At 46.4% G+C, this 18390-nt stretch overlaps 2 long non-coding RNA genes across 2 annotated transcripts; one reads left to right on the forward strand and one right to left on the reverse strand.

Annotated features, from left to right (window-relative positions):
* Positions 1-5422: 5422 nt before the first annotated feature.
* On the reverse strand, positions 5423-11583 carry LOC310848413. The gene is made up of 3 exons (XR_014566330.1): positions 11194-11583; positions 6302-7391; positions 5423-6109 (listed from the first exon to the last, which is right to left on the reverse strand). It is a non-coding gene; the product is annotated as an uncharacterized lncRNA (long non-coding RNA).
* Positions 11584-11622: 39 nt separating this feature from the next.
* LOC310848443 lies at positions 11623-13241 on the forward strand. The gene is made up of 2 exons (XR_014566401.1): positions 11623-11721; positions 12055-13241. It is a non-coding gene; the product is annotated as an uncharacterized lncRNA (long non-coding RNA).
* Positions 13242-18390: the final 5149 nt, after the last annotated feature.

The following is an 18390-nucleotide window of genomic DNA, read 5'->3' on the forward strand; positions in this document are numbered from 1 at the left end:
CCATTCACAATAATCTAACAGTGGAATCTTATATGTGTCTATTCAAAAGTAAGCCCAAACGATTTCAGTGGGACTTATTCCTAAGTGAAGCGTACATGGGACTTCAGTCTAAACAGCCAAATTTGTAACAAGATGATCAATCCTGTGTCACAATTTGGCTTATATTTATTCGTTTGCTTATAGGGGACTAAATACTTCTGTAGGCAATGCTCATCTTGGCATCAAGCTGTACCCAACAAACTAGCACAAGGGACTTGAAAGATGGTTGACTTCTGTAAGGATAGTAAAGGTAAAGGGACCCCTGACCATTAGGTCCAGTCGTGACCGACTCTGGGGTTGCGCGCTCATCTCGCTCTATAGGCTGAGGGAGCCGGCGTTTGTCCGCAGACAGCTTCCGGGTCATGTGGCCAGCATGACTAAGTCGCTTCTGGCGAACCAGAGCAGCACACGGAAACGCCGTTTACCTTCCTGCCGGAGCGGTACCTATTTATCTAATTGTACTTTGATGTGCTTTCGAACTGCTAGGTTGGCAGGAGCAGGGACCGAGCAATGGGAGCTCATCCCGTTGCGGGGATTCGAACCACTGACCTTCTGATCGGCAAGTCCTAGGCTCTGTGGTTTAACCCACAGCACCACCCGCGTCCCTCTGTAAGGGTATTTCCCCTTTAAAAGGATATCTGTAAATTTGACTGGCTCATTAGGTACTATGTTTTGTTTATTCCCCTTCCTTGTAGGTCATACTAACCACAAAGAGCCTCTCCTTGGATAGCTGAATTTTGTCAAACAGTAATAACTACCTTGCAAACCAGAGGAAATCAAGCAGACAAACGAACTCACTGTGCCCAGACTTTGCCCTTCTTTCATACTGTGCAGAGCAGCTTATTCCACTGTTGTGCTTAATGTTTACCATCCTTGAGCTTACATCCGGCTCCACTGACAGACAGGGAGTAGGCTGTGGTTAGCCTGTTGTGAGGAAAATGCACTCTGCATGTCCTCAAATGCACTCTTCACCGCTACTTTCAATCTCACAGGACTTCCAAGACTGAGGACAGGCTTTTAGGCAGGGGTGGACAGACTTTTGATTCAATGATAAATTTTGCTGGTGCGTTTTTACTAGAGATTCTTGGTCCACCAACCAGAGGCTGGTGGCAGAATAACAGCCAGGGCAGACACACAGTTGGACTGAAGGAACTTGAGTGGCTGTGTGAGAAGAGCACATGTTCAGCTGAGGAATTTGTTTCTGGCACCAGAAATGAGCTCCTAGTCTTTCCAACCCCAAACTCCACTCCTGGTTCCCTGAGAACCAAGTTATCTTTGTTTTAGCAGCCTAATTCACACACCTTGTTATGGTCAAGCTATCAGTTTGACCCAGTTCTCTCAGGTTGCGATCTACTGGTAGACCTCTATCTTCCAGGCTAAAGGGTAGAGCCCAAAGGCAGTAAGGGGATGGGTAGAGATTCCTGTTAAAAGCACCTATGATTTCCACTGAACTACATATTCTTGTGTGCAGCTTTGGGCATCTGGAGCAGCATTTCAAGATCTTTGCATACTTAGCTTTCAAAGAGATGGTTGACGCTGGGGTGAGAGGGGGCAGCAGCAAGGTGAGGACTGGATGGTGCAGTAGACTTTTAAAAGTTCAAGATATGCTGCCTTAATCACATATTTGAGACCAACCCTTAGACTATTTTGGCTGCGGCATTGAAGCCTGCCAAGAAACTGGACTCAAGTGCTACGCAGAGTTTTGCTGCCTTTGAAAATAAATATCTCATTGCTTAAAGGTAAAGGTAAAGGTAACCCTGACCATTAGGTCCAGTCGTGACCAACTCTGGGGTTGTGGCGCTCATCTCGCTTTACTGGCCGAGGGAGCAGACGTAGTTTCAGGGTAATGTGGTCAGCATGACTAAGCCACTTCTGGCGAACCAGAGCAGCGCACAGAAACGGCGTTTACCTTCCCGCCAGAGCTGTACCTATTTATCTACTTGCACTTTGACGTGCTTTTGAACTGCTAGGTTGGCAGGAGCTGGGACCGAGCAACGGGAGCTCACCCTTTCGCGGGGATTCGAACCACCGACCTTCTGATCGGCAAGTCCTAGGCTCTGTGGTTTAACCCACAGCGCCAGCCGCGTCCCCATCTCATTGCTTAGCTCAAGAGCAAATCACTAGATTTACTGATTAGCACTAGGCAGCCCCACTGGTGTTTCTGCCTTAAGCTGTAACAGGCCGCATCCATGGGCTAGACTTCCTTTTGGGGGGCATGTGGGAATTGCTTGATACTTTCCAGATACAGATGTTCACCTCCTGTGCCTCTCCAGGTGAAGGAAGAATTTAAACACTCCAATAAATGCGGAGCACATGCAATTTTAAATGCATCAATATACAACAGATTAGACTTTATGCAGCCCCAGGATTTAAAAAACAAAAACAACCAACATGTCCCTCCACCACCTTTATTTTCCCCAGCTACAAAGAGATAGCAGACAACCTATCATCTCGAAGTTCCTATGAGCAGACTGGGCTTCTTCTTGGTACCTTGTTAGGAGAGCATGAATACAAGACTTTGCAAAAGCTCCTGCAGGAGCAAGATCCTTATCCCTGACCTGCAGAGCAATTCTCTCTGATTGCTTCAGGCTTTGTGGAAGAATTCCCTCCTCTTGTCAGGTTGGGGTGGAACATGCTGGGGGAACATTAATGTTCATGCCAAGGAACATTAATTACATTAACTGTGGGGGAGTAAGAGGCGTGTGTGAAATTTCAGCTGGAGAGGGAGACGCTAAGAGCTTTTGCCCAGAAGCAAAGAGAAAAAGCTTTCTTTGGATTTTGTACCTTCCCTGGTAATTTGCCGTTCTGGTTGGGGTTGGTGGGAGCTGGGAGTCCAACATCAACTGGAAGCCACCAGGTAGGGGAAAGGTGAATCTGTATAGACACGGCGCTAACCTAGTGCTATCAAACTCACCATTTCCAATTCCACAAGGGGCGGAAAGGTATTCAAAGTTAGCAATTGTGCACAAATTTGCAGGCAATTCCCTTTTCGCACAAAGGTACATTCTCCAGTGAGGCAGCCGTATTGTTAAGTTGCGGCAAAACAATGAAGTCCCATAGCACTTTATAAGGAGTAACAAACAGACTGAAATAGGCTTTTGTGGGCCAAATACCATTTTGGCACTTAAATAATGTAAAGTGTACACACACAGAGAGAGAGACAGACAGAAAGAGACACCGAGAGAAGGTACCTTATTAAGGACAAAAGATACCAGGCAGAAAGTGTGACACATTATTACACTGAGATCAATACACAGAAGCCAACCAATTCTTATAATTAAACAAACTAACTAATCCTAATATTAAGTCAGCACACATCAGCTGATGTACAATATAACCCTTCTTATCCTTAGCAGGGTGATGCAAACTGCAAACAGCAAATTCTAACATGCACTGGTTGCCATTTACTCAATGACAGTCTGTTCCCACTCGTTTACTTTAAAGCCTATTCCTGGTTCTCTGCTCAGAGCCCAGTGTTAAGAAGTTTCCCACTTCCTTCTGGTGTAAAGAACACCATGCTCCAAGCAGCTTCTTTGCAACTTGATGGGGTAAGGAAGACAAGACGCTGCTGGGCTTTCTGCTGATCAACCAGTAACAGCAGAATCAGCAGAGAGCATTCTGTTTGTTGGAGATACCTTGACTTCCAAGTGTGGTGGAACTTCGTTGTTTTCCTCCACTCTTTTTTTCCTGCATCTGAGTTTATGATTAATGTGTAGTACTTTCCCCTCCAATGACCGACAGCTGTGCTCCTGAGACTAATTCAGAAGTGGACAGAAGAGGATGAGGAGAAACAGCACAGCCCACTCCACCAACTGGAACAACTTCCTTTCCCAGATATCTCCCCTTTGCCAGCCTTCCCAATTGGTCATGAATCATTTACTTGTTCCTGCATATGCTTATTCCCCCCCCCCCCAAACACGTTTTCCCTTTTGTGCTGTGTCTGTTAGGCCTCATCTGCACTAACTATACATTTAAAGCAGTATCATGTTTTAACCAGCAATGGCTTCCCCCCAAAAGAATCCTGGGAGCTACGATTTGTTAAGGATCCTGAAAGCTGTCAGGAGATCCCTATTCCCCTTCACTACAATTCCCAGGCTGATTTAACAGCCAATCCTTCTTCTCAGGGAACTCTAGGAATTGTAGCTCAGAGGGGAACAGGGGTCTCCTAACAACTCTCACCGCCCCTAAACTATAGCTCCCAGGAATCTTTGGGGGAAAGCCATCCCTGGTTAAAATATTAAGATACTGTTTTAAATGTTTAATGCAGATGGGGTCTTAGATTGTGGCCTGTGAGCAGGGATTGTGTTACTTTCTTAATAGTGTCTAGAAAACTTCAGGCCATTTATAAATATCATCTTTTATTGATAGAACATAAAGCCTTTTACAAAATAAAACCTGTAGAGTTTTCTGTTTCTGCTTCCGAACGCAGCAAACCCGGAAGTGACTGTTCCGATTTGCGAACTATTTTTGGAAGCCGAATGTCCGACGGGGCTTCTGATTGGCTACAGGAGCTTCCTGCAGCCAATCAGAAGCAGCGCTTTGGTTTCCAAACGCTTTGAAAGTTGAACAGACTTCCGGAACGGATTCCGTTTGACTTCCAAGGTACGACTGTATATGGTTACTAGACCACCAACTGACTATTAAGGTCGGGTTACAGAATCATTCCATATTCTCCTTCCTCGCTCTGGAGTATCCTACAGTGTGTTCTAGGAGAGGCATTCACAAAACTCTTAGGACGATTTTACCAGCTCTTAACTAGTACACACGCTCCATTTCTTTGGTAATGCAATTCTTTCAGTTACTACCCTAAGTTTACTACCCTGTGACCGCAGGGATGGGCATACATTTGACAACAACACCCTTCGCACGTATGTTTCATCAAAATAAATCCCACCCATTTCAACAAATAACACTTTTAAGCAAGGGAGTTTAGGAATGCAGCCTTAAATCTCTTACAGTTCAAAAAAACAACAACATGTTATTTATTTCAGAAAAGTTCATATACCACTCAATTGTTTTTTAAAAAACTCAAAGTAGCTCAAGTATAAAAATAAATAAATAATCAGTAACAGTTAAAAGCAGCTATTTAAAACATTAAAAAATCAACAAGCTAACAGCCTGATCAAAACACAGGCCAACTTTCTACATATCTGAGTAGCCATTGTAACATACAATTTATGTTTTACAACCGCAGCTTCCACACATTTATAGTAGTTCAATAATTTGTTTGTGTTGCATATTCTGAAGTGTTTTTGTTTTTTTGTTTATTGCAAAATTAGTGGCAGGTAAAGACCCAGCAATCAGATTCTAAAATTTCTGGATAAAAGCTGCCATGAAAACGATATGCCATTAATTAAAAGTTTCTGTTACCTGATTTAACAGATTTCTTGTTCCCTACGTATATGGAGATAATTTCTAATCTATATAAATCTACATGAGAGACAGGTGGCCAAGCCTCTGAAATACAGAATATGTATCTGCAATCTGCCAGATATCACTGATGACTGGGGACGCCCATCATCTCAAGGAAAGCATTGTCGGAGGCCCACTGACTACCTAGTCTCTGGCTGATGAACCAATTCGGGGTGGGACTGCAATTTTATTTTACATCCTGATAGTTGGTAGTGCATTTGCTTGAGGTGCCTTCTGCTATTAAGAGTCGGAGATGCAGGAAGACTCAACACTGGAGAACTTCCTGGTATGCAAACATAATCTATGAACACCTTGAGATCTTCACCATCAAGGCCAGCCCAAGACATTTTGGTACCCGAGGCGAGCCACAAAACGGTTCCTCCCACAACTGGGGAAGAATGGGTGAGTGAAGATCTACATCAGGAACAAGGCCGCTGTAGAGGCAGATCAGGACTTCAAGCAGCGCGCCACAGCCATTGTTGTCACCATGGCTGCGGGACTCCTTGGAGACCGGATCCACTGCCCACACTACCTCATGAGTGGGCCGGTCCTGTTTGGCACTGACTATCCAGTAAACAGCTCTTTCCCTTATCCTGCAGATTCACCACATTATGAACTGCCACAATATAGCTATGCGTTCCTCGAACACAGCAGGTGACTATTATTTAATATATCTATAAAAGGTAAAGGTAAAGGTACCCCTGCCCGTACGGGCCAGTCTTGACAGACTCTAGGGTTGTGCGCTCATCTCACTCTAGAGGCCGGGAGCCAGCGCTGTCCGCAGACACTTCTGGGTCACGTGGCCAGAGTGACGAAGCTGCTCCGGCGAACCGGCACCAGAGCAGCACACGGAAACTCCAATATATCTATAGCCCATCTCAACTTGTAAAACACAAATAGTTAAAAAGAAGATAGTTAAAATACATTGCAACACATTTAAAGCCAGCAGTTAAAATGCAATTTGCATGAATAACCCATTTTCATTCTGGAAACGGGGCTGTGATGGTTCAGAGCTTATACCGAAACTCTAACCATTGCTAGGTGAATGATGTACGGAGAGTGAAATGGACTGCTGTTAGGATCCAGGAATCCAACTCCTGGGTGAACGTACTCTGGGCCTGCTCAGCCCTGAAGAATAACCATTCTTCTAAGAATAATAATATATAGATATGACTAAAATCACACTGCAGACTACTCCTTGGTCCACAATTTGTTATTCTTTTGTTTAGTTCGTTATTAAAATCCATTCATTTATTATTATTTAGTGCAATAACCCTACAAAAATAGTTTTTAAAAATAGTATTGTCATTTAAAACAATTATTTTAAAACAATAATTAAAACCAACAATTGCCTAAATATCAGACTGAAACACGTATCAACATTTTACATAGGCCACATAGGCTTGCTGAAACAAACATGCCTAAAACTGTATTGGTCCATTCGTATTTTCAATGCGTGTTCAGAATCACGGAAGATCTCTTTCCACATGGTGGTGCTCCACTCACCAGCTCTAATTTTTCAGAAGTGCTTTACATGTGGTCCAACCTGAGGCAAGTCTCCCAAGGTATGGAGTTCGATAGTGTCGGAGCAGGCACCGAAAACGCCTCTCTAGATGCCCTGCGACTTGGGACTGCAGATTATGGTACCGTCAAGAGGGTATTATTATTGGTTATCACGCAGCTCCAACTTATGCAAGTTTACCGAAAAAATACGTGCCACTGTGTCCAAAGGAACGTACTCCCAAGTAAGAGTGCATAAAATTGCAACCATAACAGCAGCAATGAAACACGAGAAGGAAATAGCTTAGGAAGGCACAGAAGAGAAGTGAAGCTGTGCCACCTTTAATTGGTATCTCTCCAGAGGCTGGTAGAACATGAAGATGGAAGACTCCTCCATTTTCCAGTTTCTCAGAAGATCTCCATCCATGGCTCGGTACCTTCTGGTGACAGATTAAAATAACCAACAATAAATAGCAGATCTACGCTTAAGGCAATCAAGGCACAAATATCTGTAACAGTTGCACTCCTATCCTACTCAGAAGCAAGTCCCAATGAGTTCAGTGGGGCTTACTCCAAAGTAGGTGAGAGAATATGCGGTCTACGTTTCTTTCACACTAATCACGCCATATGTGAAATGCTATTCATTCATTCAGGATTAAATGTGGAACAGAATTCAATTGTATACTGTAGTCAAAGCAGGCTTACACATTCTCACTGTAGAGTGGTTTAAAATAAAGCTGATTTTAAGTTTCACATGAGAGACTCTGTCCACGCAGCCTGATCCTTAATTCTCTGCAAATATGCTCAGAATTGTGCTTCCTTCCCTCCCTTCAAATTCCAGCTGCAGTTTCTCTATCGAAGAAATTCCTTCTTATCAGCGGAGGCTGACAGGAGCCTGGTAGATCTGTGTAACCTGATGTCACAAGTCATGAGATCAGCTTAAAAATAATGTTCTTTGCTGACACGGTGCATTTGGGTTTTGCTTTTTGCTTGCCTAAATATTTGAAAACTACAGTTATCAAGTTTTTCTTTGCTACCACCATGGGGGAAAGCCAGGGAGCTTTTAGCTGATATTTAGTTTAAGACAACAATTTGGATTTTAAAGACATAACAGCAATATTTCTATATTTCACTTGTATCCCATCATCCATCCAAGGAAATCTGGGCAACATACATTAGTTTACAAATATATTGTCCTTATAATAACTTTGTTTGCCTGAGAAATAGTGGCCGGTCCAAAGTCACCCAGCGAGCTTTGAGATTGAGCAGAGAATTGAGCCTGTGCTTTCCTAGTCAATGTCCAACCCAGGGGTGAGCAAACTTTTTCAGCAGGGGGCCGGTCCACTGTCCCTCAGACCTTGTGGGGGGGCCAGACTATATTTTGAAAAAAATATATGAATGAATTTCTATGCCCCACAAACAACCCAGAGATGCATTTTAAATAAAAGGACACATTCTACTCATGCTGATTCCCGGACCATCCACGGGCCGGATTTAGAAGGCGATTGGGCCGGATCTGGCCCCCCGGCCTTAGTTTGCCTACCCATACACTAGCTCATGCACTGTTTATACACTTCTAAGCACACATGAGTCTTGCCCTTGCTGCTATTCTAATCAAAATGATCCTGAAAAATGGGTTGGACATTGGTCCTGCTTCTAGGAATCTCTCACTACCAGAAAGAGAAATTCAGCACCATTCCCTGGAAGCAAAGCTTCCCAGAAACAAGCACGCGCGCGCACACACACACACACACACAATCTGCCAAGTCAAGGACTCTTGCTATGCCCAATGCCCTCTGCATCAGGAGTGGGCCATTTCTCTCTCTCTCTCAAAGGCCATATTTCCTATGGGCAGTGTTAGAAACTCAGATATACAGTGGTACCTCAGGTTACAGACGCTTCAGGCTACAGACTCCGCTAACCCAGAAATAGTACCTCGGGTTAAGAACTTTGCTTCAGGATGAGAACAGAAATCGTGCGGCGGCGGCACGGCAGCAGCGGGAGGCCCCATTAGCTTGAAAGTTGTGTTTTTCAATACAGTACAGCTTTTTTGTTTCCTGAAATTCATTCTTGATTGTGCAGAAAAAATATAACAGATAGAATTCTACAGGCTGTAGTATTAGTGTGTGTAAACAGTCGAGATCTGAGGATCCCCAGGAATGCACCTCCAGATGGTGGAGATGTCAGGAGTCATCCTGACACCTGGGCATCTTCACCTGGTCACAAGTGGCCAATAGCCACGTGCAAAATGTGCCTGGTGAATTTTGAACACAGCCTAAGGGGTAATCCATTTGTCAGGGGCTGCATGATGGTAGAGGCCAATACAGTGGTACCTCATGGTAAGAACTTAATTTGTTCCGGAGGTCTGTTTTTAACCTGAAACTTTTCTTAACCTGAGGTACCACTTTGGCTAATGGGGCCTCCCGCCACCGCCGCGCTATTTCTGTTCTCATCCTGAAGCAAAGTTCTTAACCCGAGGTACTATTTCTTGGTTAGCGGAGTCTGTAACATGAAGCGTCTGTAACCTGAGGTACCACTGTACCAATTTCTCATACTAGATATAAGTATAGATCTGACACTCTTTCAGTGAGGATACAAGAATGAAGAAAGAGAGACACTTGAGGGTCAGATTCCAAGGGTCACCATGTAAGAGCAGACTGGGGGGGGGGTATATGTCCCCCTGCCCCCCAAGCCAGAGGTTGCCCACCAATGTAGCAGCTAAATGTGAAAGAGCAATAGTCTGGAAAAATACTGAACGACTTGGCTAAGGCCACAAATCCCTTCTGTGGCAGACTGCGGAAACTGTCACCTGGGCTCAAGTGATCAGCTTTTATACCAAGACCTGGGCTCCTTCAGGAGGAAGGGCAAGATAGAAATTTAATAATATAATAAAATAAATATTCTCAGCATCAGTTCCCTCCACTTTTGTGGCACCTTGTGGCATTCCCCTCTAGTGATGAACAAGGCCCATTCAAGCCCACGTTAAGAGTTAGTACATGAGAAACCTCCACCAAGTTCCTGTCTTCATTGCTGTAAATACACCATACTTTTATGTGGAAACATGACAGGCCACAGTTAAAGCAACATCATTCCTTCTAATAGCACACTCAGGTGGTTGAGTGCCAATCAATTTGGAAGATGCATAGGACCACCTAAAAGAAAACTAGCTGCTTCTACACGCAGTGGCGTAGCGTGGGTTGTCAGCACCTGGGGCAAGGCAAGTAATTTGTACCCCCTAACCCGTGGATTTGCACACCCTAACCGTAACCCCCAGATGTTGCACCCGGTGCGGCCGCCCCCCCTGCACCCCCCACGCTACGCCACTGTCTACACGCCCAGGGGGAAACCCTAGGTACATACCGTCGCTGTGAGTTAGTTTAAATTAATTTCTATTTTTTTAAAAATCACAACCCTGAAAGCACTTAACAGGAACTTGCAAGCTGACAGAAGGTTGATGACAGTTGAGCCTACAAGAGAAAGAAAGTGAGGGTCTAAAGAAACCAGTAACTAAGCAAACTATGGAAGTCAGTATAGCTCAGTTGGTAGAGCATGAGACTCTTAATCTCAGGGTTGTAGGTTTGGGCAAAAGATTCCTGCATTGCAAGGGGTTGGACTAGATGATCCTCATTGTCCTTTCCAACTCTACAATTGAGAACAGTTTGATATATGGAATGTTTGTGCATCTTATTGTGGGTCTGAAGAGGGAGAACACAGAGAAAACCGACACGCTCAAGCCCTTGAAGTGTTATACAGTAGTACGTATGAATGCGCGGGCACAGGCGGAGACGTACCACAAAATTAAAACATTCTAGAACAGGATGCCCGGCTTTCCAGCCATGACAGCAGGAACAGGTAATCTCACGGGCAGTTTATAAAAGAAGTATGTGTTACTAATTGAAAAAATTGCAGCTCGGACCTCTCCGGCAGAGATGACAACGGGCTTCAAAGACTGAAGGGCGGGCGCCACAGAAATAGAATTAAACCTCAGCGCACACCTTGCCGCCTCTGCGTTACAACACGAACCGCCCCCCGCCCCCAATCTTTAGCAGGAAAAAAAGTTCAACAGGGGAAGCCTTATCCAATGGGCGCATTGCAAAACCGCACCTGTTGACTTACTGCGTCGGGGGGGGGGGGGAAGAGAAGTTGGAGAGGATCGGGAGCTTTGCATTAAGCTGCCATCCCATCACCCTTCCCTCGAGACATGAGAAATGCGGAAAAATGCGCGCGCGCGCTGCTCCTTACCCCGGGCTGGGCAGTGTTGCTGCTGCTCCTCCTCCGGTGGCGAGGCGGAAACCGGATTCCCTGCAGCAGCAGCAGCTCCTGCCTGCGCCTCCGCAGCAGACTTAGCCCGGCGCCTTGCAGCAGCAGCAGCAGCAGCAGCAGCAGCCTGGCTTCAAGCGCCGCTGCCACCCAACCTCTGTCCCCCGGTCTACCAAGAAGCGGGTCCAGTGAGGCGCTGCTGAGCATAAGATCAGCAGCCTTAATCCGGCTTGCAGGAGGAACCACAAGCGGCGGCGCCTTTGCTCAGTTGTCTCCTCGTGCACGCGTGCGTGTGTGCAAAGCTGGAGCTCTGGGCGCGCTTCATGGAGCGAGGAGGCGGGCGAGGAGCCCGAGCACAATAAAGACCAGGCAGGGACACGTGGCTCTCCAAGGGGGTGGAGGAGCGCAGCGCGCAGCCGCCCAGCCGAAAGGAGGGGAGGGGGGGGAGAAGAGGGCGCGATCCGAGCCCTCTGCACGAGTCGGAGAACCAGCAACCCAATTTCCTCGGAAGTAAGGCCCGCATATTATCGAGACTTTAGCGCGCAACCCCGCGCGTCTTTATTGGGCGGCAAGTCCCGCTGCGCTCCAACCAGGTTGACTATTTTCCTGTTGTCAGGATCGCAGCCTTAAATCCAGATTAAAGAGCTTTGCAGTTCCCGTCCTCGGATCGGGAGTCGGCTGGCATCGTTTCTGGTTTGCTTATTCCGAAGCAAACCCCACCGTCTTTTTAAATTGAGTTGGGTTTTCAGCAGTTTATAGCCTTGAACTCGTGCAGCCCGTTGGTTTCAGCGGTGGGTTTACCTCGCTCTGCAGGGCAGATCTCAATAGTTTCTGTTTATGCAGGTGGGGATCTCACGGGGTTGGAAATCGACGCTTTGGCAAGTCGGAGAATCAGCTGCCTCTGGACCCCTCCCCATCACAACACAGACTAGGGAGGGGGTGCAACGTCCACGCCCCCACCCCTCCTGACCATGATCTTGGTTTCTGGATCCTCCTAACGCCCGAATAACAGGCAGAAATTCAGCTGCTGCTATTCACAACCCCACCTTAGGAAAAGCTTCCCAAGCGGAAATTCTGTCAGTGGTCCAGAAACCCCACCAGCATTAAAGAAAACTAAACAAAAAAGTAGCCGATTGCAGACTTTTGATAAAAACCATTTCTGTCGTGTCCTTCCCGAGTTTTGATTTGCGGCTCAGCGCGGTTTATAAATTTCCAAGTGCCTCTGAATGCGTTTCCCTCGTCTCTTGAGACTCTCCCCCCACCCCGCCCCCGGCTAGCAATGAGACTTTACGGCCCAAAGCGCGCGATTTCTAGGCACCTTTTGGTTTCGAAATGCAGCAACGTGCAGCATCTTTGCTCTCCACTTAAAAGCGTGTTTTGCAGACTCGCCTTCCGCAGAAGGAATTGCGGGAGAACGGTATTGCATTTGCATGCGCTGAAAATAAACGGAAGCAAAATGACTAGCATGCCCTGAAACTCGCTTGGGGAATTATTAGACTCTCCCTTGTGGATCTAAAAACGCTTGCAGAGATGGAGGTTCTTGGTGACATTTCCCCAGCAAAATGTCCGTTGTGCTCTGCTGCTGTTCAAGGTGGCAACCCTAAGCCTTATGTGTGATGTGGAACAAGATTATTTTTGATCCTGGAGGGTAACTATTTACTTTTCTGTATCCAACACAAGAAGATGAACTATAATATGAAAACTAGGAAATATGTCAAATCTTAAAACGCTGAATTTGAGGGATCAGTCAATTCCCTGTATTGATTGAGTAGATTTTTTCCCCAAATATGGGAGAGTATTTGGATTTATTAGGCAAATGCCCCTCTCAACGCAAGAATTGGCACATAATTTAGTTTTAATGCAACTACTCCAAATTTCTATACAGCTTGCTTGCAATGTGGAAATCCCCAAACATTTGCAAAAAGTGTAAAGGAAACAGCTCTGTTTAACCAGTAGCAAGGGAGGTAAATAAGACTTCAGTCCTGCACCCACTTACCTGGGAATTAGTGCAATAAATCTAATGGGATTTACTTCTGAGTAGACATGTATAGGATTGCTTCCTAAGTGTATAATGGATCCCGTAATTCCATTTCCCTAAATTAATGTACATGAAAATAGTTTTAATTGCCTACTCTGAAACAACTGCATATACACATATAAGCAGACTGTTTATTTCACCAAGCCCAAGCCCAGGGCTTCTTGTTCATAAATTACATGGAATTAGGGGTGGGCAGTGAGATGGCCAAGTTTGCTGATGACATCAAATTGTTCAGGGTGACCAGTTGCTGGAAATCACAAGTTGGGGAGCATGTAGTTTCTCTCAAGTCCTCCCTGTGGGTTTTATGTACAGTGGTACCTACCTCGGGTTAAGTACTTAATCCGTTCCAGAGGTCCGTTCTTAACCTGAAACTGTTCTTAACCTGAAGCACCACTTTAGCTAATGGGGCCTCCTGTTGCTGCCGGAGCACGATTTCTGTTCTCATCCTGAAGCAAAGTTCTTAACCCGAGGTACTATTTCTGGGTTAGCGGGGTTTGCAACCTGAAGCGTATGTAATCTGAGGTACCACTGTATGTGTCTGGTTTGTCACTGTGAGAGCAGCATGCTGGAATAAATGGGCCTTTGTTCTTCTTAAAGGTAAAGGGACCCCTGACCATTAGGTCCAGTCGTGGCCGACTCTGGGGTTGCAGCACTCATCTCGCTTTATTGGCCGAGGGAGCTGGCGTACAGCTTCCGGGTCATGTGGCCAGCATGACTAAGCCTCTTCTGGCGAACCAGAGCAGTGCACGGAAACACCATTTACCTTCCCGCCGGAGCGGTACCTATTTATCTACTTGCACTTTGATGTGCTTTTGAACTGCTAGGTGGGCAGGAGCTGGGACTGAGCCATGGAAGCTCACCCCATCGCAGGGATTCAAACCGCCGACCTTCTGATCAGCAAGTCCTAGGCTCTGTGGTTTAACCCACAGCGCCACCCACGTCCTTTGGTTCTTCTTATGTAAGGCCAAAAAAGGGATTGTGGGGAATTCCAAAAGGATGTCTCCAAACTGGATGAATGCTGGGGCAAACAAAAGTCCTACCAGTTTCACATAGAATGGGGACTGAACTGGTGATGACTGACTAGAAAAGAGACCTAGTCAGAGGAGATTGAGAGGAGATATGTTAGCCATCTTCAAATATCTTAAGGACTGTTGCATGGGAGATGGAGCAAGCTTGTTTTCTCCTGCTCTGGAGGGTAGGAGAATGGAGATTCTGACTAAACATCAGGAAGAACTTTTTGACAGTGGAACGGTCTCTCTTGGGAGGTCGCAGGCTCTCCTTCCGTGGAGGTTTTTTAGCGGAGGTTGGATGGTCATCTGTCATGGATGCTTTAGCTGTGATTCCTGCATTGAACGGGGTTGGACTAGATGCGGGTTATGGGACACGGGTGACACTGTGGTCTAAACCACTGAGCCTCTCGGGCTTGCCAATCAGAAGGTCTGCAGTTCAAATCCCCGCAACGGGGTGAGCTCCCATTGTTCTGTCCCAGATCTGCCAACTTAGCAGTTCGAAAGCACGCCAGTGCAAGTAGATAAATAGGTACCGCTGCGGTGGGAAGGTAAACAGCGTTTCTGTGTGCTCTGGTTTCTGTCACAGTGTCCCGTTGCACCAGAAGTGGTTCAGTCATGCTGGCCTCATGAGCCGGAAAGCTGTCTGTGGACAAACACCAGCTCCTTTGGCCTGAAAATCAAGATGAACGCCGCAGCCCCTTAGTTGCCTTTGACTGGCCTTAACTGTCCAGGGTCCTTTACCTTTTACCTCAGACCCTTCAGGTTCCCTTGCAACTCTACAATTCTATGATTATATAAGCTTGGCATCATTGAAAATGTTGATGTGTGGCATCCTCTAGATACCATGGCTGTTTGCAAAACAGATATTTTGGGGGCGCGGGGGAGGAACCAGTATCCAAATGTATTAGAACAACACAAACAGAATGCAGAAAGCAGAACACAGCAGCAGTCACTCATTTATCGATAGAACTTCAGTCTAATCACCTCTACCCAAGGACTGAGTGAACAGATGTCTTAACAGGATGTGGGAAGCCTAGCAAAGAGGCCTCCAGCGCCTCCAGGGAGAGGGAGTTTCACAATCGGGGATAAGGTCCTCTCTTGTGTCACCACACAGCGAGCCACACAGGCAGATGGAACAATGAGAAGGGTCTCCTTTGATGTCAATGCTGGAGTTGGCTGATATGTTAGGGATCGTTGAGAAAGGGGTTGAAAATAAAACTGCCAGTATTATAGTGCATTTATGCTCATCTAGGGTGGTGCAACCACCCTTAGAATACCATGCACGGGTTACTGGTCATTTGCCCCTCAAAAAAGACATTGGGGAAAGGAGCAGAAAAGGGCAACCGACACAATCGAGAGGCTTGAGACACTTCCCTCTGAGGAAAGGTTAACTGGAACAAGACGGCATGGACGGATAATGCTGGTTTGGGACTGATTGCACTGGCTGCCAGTTTGGGCTCGTCCCCACTTCCTCTGGGTCCAAGCTGTTTTCTGGTTGTGCTCTCTGGACACAGGACTGAGTGGTTCTCTGTTTGCCCTGCCGCTTTCCCCAGCAAATCCTGCTCTTTAGTGCTGAATCATGGCAGACATCAATCTGCAGAAAACCTGATGGACGTTTGCTCTGATTCAGTGGTAAAATTGGGTTTTCCCGGGGGCCCTTTAAAGCCTTATACAGCTGAGGATCCCTATACTTAAAGGACTGCCTTTCCCCTATGAACTGCCCAGACACTGAGAGCATAATTTGAGACCCTTCTCTGTGTCCTACTGCCAAGGGAGCTCCAGGGGGTGGTGACAAGAGAACAGGCCTTCTAAGTGGTGGCCCCGATCAAGGGAATCTTGCCCCCAGAGAGGCACCAATATTTTCATTGTTCCGTCACCAAGCAAAGTCGCTTTCATTTTGCCAGATGTCTGGGCAACACCAAGTATATTGTCGTGCTGAATCTGTTTTCATTTAATAATGGGATTTTGCCTCTGTATGGCTCACTTTGGGAGGGTGTTTTTTTTTAGTGGCCGCATTTAAAATAAACTTAAAAGACTTAACACACAAAGCTTGGTTTGCGATATTTACCATATCAACAGGCCAGCTTTCCAGCGCAGATCAAGCCAAACAGCACGTCTGATGGGATGCTGAGCTGCAGGAATCATTTAGAGAACTGTAGCTTTTCTGGGGGGAGTAGGGGGGTTCTCCTATCAGCTGTCAGCAGTCTTAACAAACTTCATCTCCCAGGATTCTTTGGGGGAGGCTACAACTGTTTAAAGTGGTGTCATAGCGCTTCAACCGTATGGGGTGGCTGCGGCTTTGATGAAAGGGTGTGCAGGGAGAAGCCTTTTGTGTCGATTCCGTTGCTGAAGAACTGGGAATGAGAAACCCTGGAGGATCTAATAGCGACCTCTCCGCATCCCTGCAATCTGCTCGGGTAGAACCGATCAACCCAGTCCCCCAGCCTAAAGTTTGCAACCATGGCTTTTCCGTTGCAGGTGTCTCTACGTCTTTTACTTGTCTTTCTGAGAAAGCATGTTTTGAGTTGAGTCATAGCTGAGCAAGAAACTGCGGAGACAGGAGTCAGTTGGCAGGCAGACAGCTCACACCCTGCGCTGCCTGGCAGCTGAAGGTGTGCTGCTTCTTGTAAGCAGAGGCTCCTACTGGCTGCTCCCTCAGGGGGGAGGAGGAAAAGGGAGGGGATGGGAAAGTGGGTCAGGAATGTAACTAGACTCTGCTCCCCCCACTCCGTCTCCGACACAGGCCGCAGCGCCTTAGCGATGGAAATACAGTGTTACACCATGGATGTTCCCCAACCATGCTGGCCGATGGTTACCAAGGGATTCTGAAGGACGTGTGTACGCTGTGACCTCTGGAGAAAGTGGGGGGGGGGGCGCGACTCGGTTTCCTCAGCAACCAAGTTTAGCTTGGATGCAATGGTGCAGTAAATATCCTAGGTGAGCTTTTCTAAAAGGAGGAGGAAGCAGGGTGCAGGCCCGAAGCAATACTGAAGCTCTAATGCAAGAAGTATTCTGCCCAGCAGGCCTTAAAGCCTTGGCGGCACCTGAATTTCCCCACTGCCAGCTTGAGAATTCTCCCTTCTCCACTTCCATGGACTTAATTCGAAAGTAGTTTGCAGAGACGAAGTGCCATTTTTTCCATGCCCTGTAGACACACCCTTGGAGTTGGCCGAAGGAGCACATTATGCAGGCATTAACTGGGCCCTGAGCATTTCTTGAAAAGCTGGTTAGGCAAATTGGCTTCACGTTTGCTGGGAAGGGAAAAGAACAAAATGTATACTTTGAGAAGTCCCTCTCTGGCTTACTGCTGTAATCAGATCTCTTTCTAGGTTTGCCAGAGAAGCCCTCGGGTTAATAATGAATGCACAGGAGTTGGGCTGGGGAGGCATGGATGCAAATCTTCACGGCAGAATCCTATGCATGTTTACTTTGAAATAAATGGTAAAGAATTCTTTGGCAAGATTGCAGCCTAGGTAGCCTTAGGCAAACGCTGTTTCTCAAGTCATGCCTGCCTCAAAGCATTCTTGTGAGCATAAAATGGAATAATCCTGTGGACGCTGCCCTGAGCTTGGAAGAATGACAGGATAAAAATGTAATAAAAACTAAGTGGACACCTACCTATAAAGAGGGAGAATTGTTTTTAATTGCAAAAGACAACAGCAAACCTCAGAGACAGAAATTGTAGACTGGAAGCAGCCCAGTTCTGTGCATGTTTACTCAGAGATTTCCCACTGAGTTCAATGGTGTTTGTTCTCCATTAAGTGCACTAAATATCGCAGCCTTAGATTTTGGGGAGAAATCACTTTGTAATAAGTTATAACATTCTCATCTTTGTTGCATCTGTGGTACATAATTCATGGAAGAGCCAGCCACCAATGGGCTACTAAAATGCACTCCATCATTTCCAAGCCTCTCTAGACCTCTGCTTCTTAGGAAATATACCCTTTACTCTCCAAACTGTCCCCTAGCTATTTGTATCAGATACTTTGACCACTGTTTAGCTATGCACTGGTAACTGCCACGCTGATCTATGCCAATGTGCTCCATGTGGGTCTGTCCCCTGAGATCGGCCTAGAAGCTGCAGCCAGGGCAAAATGCAGCAACTGAATTACTCACTGGGACAGACTTTCA

This window comes from Podarcis gaigeae (assembly GCF_964106915.1).
Source record: "Podarcis gaigeae genome assembly, chromosome: 7".
Classification (NCBI taxonomy): domain Eukaryota; kingdom Metazoa; phylum Chordata; class Lepidosauria; order Squamata; family Lacertidae; genus Podarcis; species Podarcis gaigeae.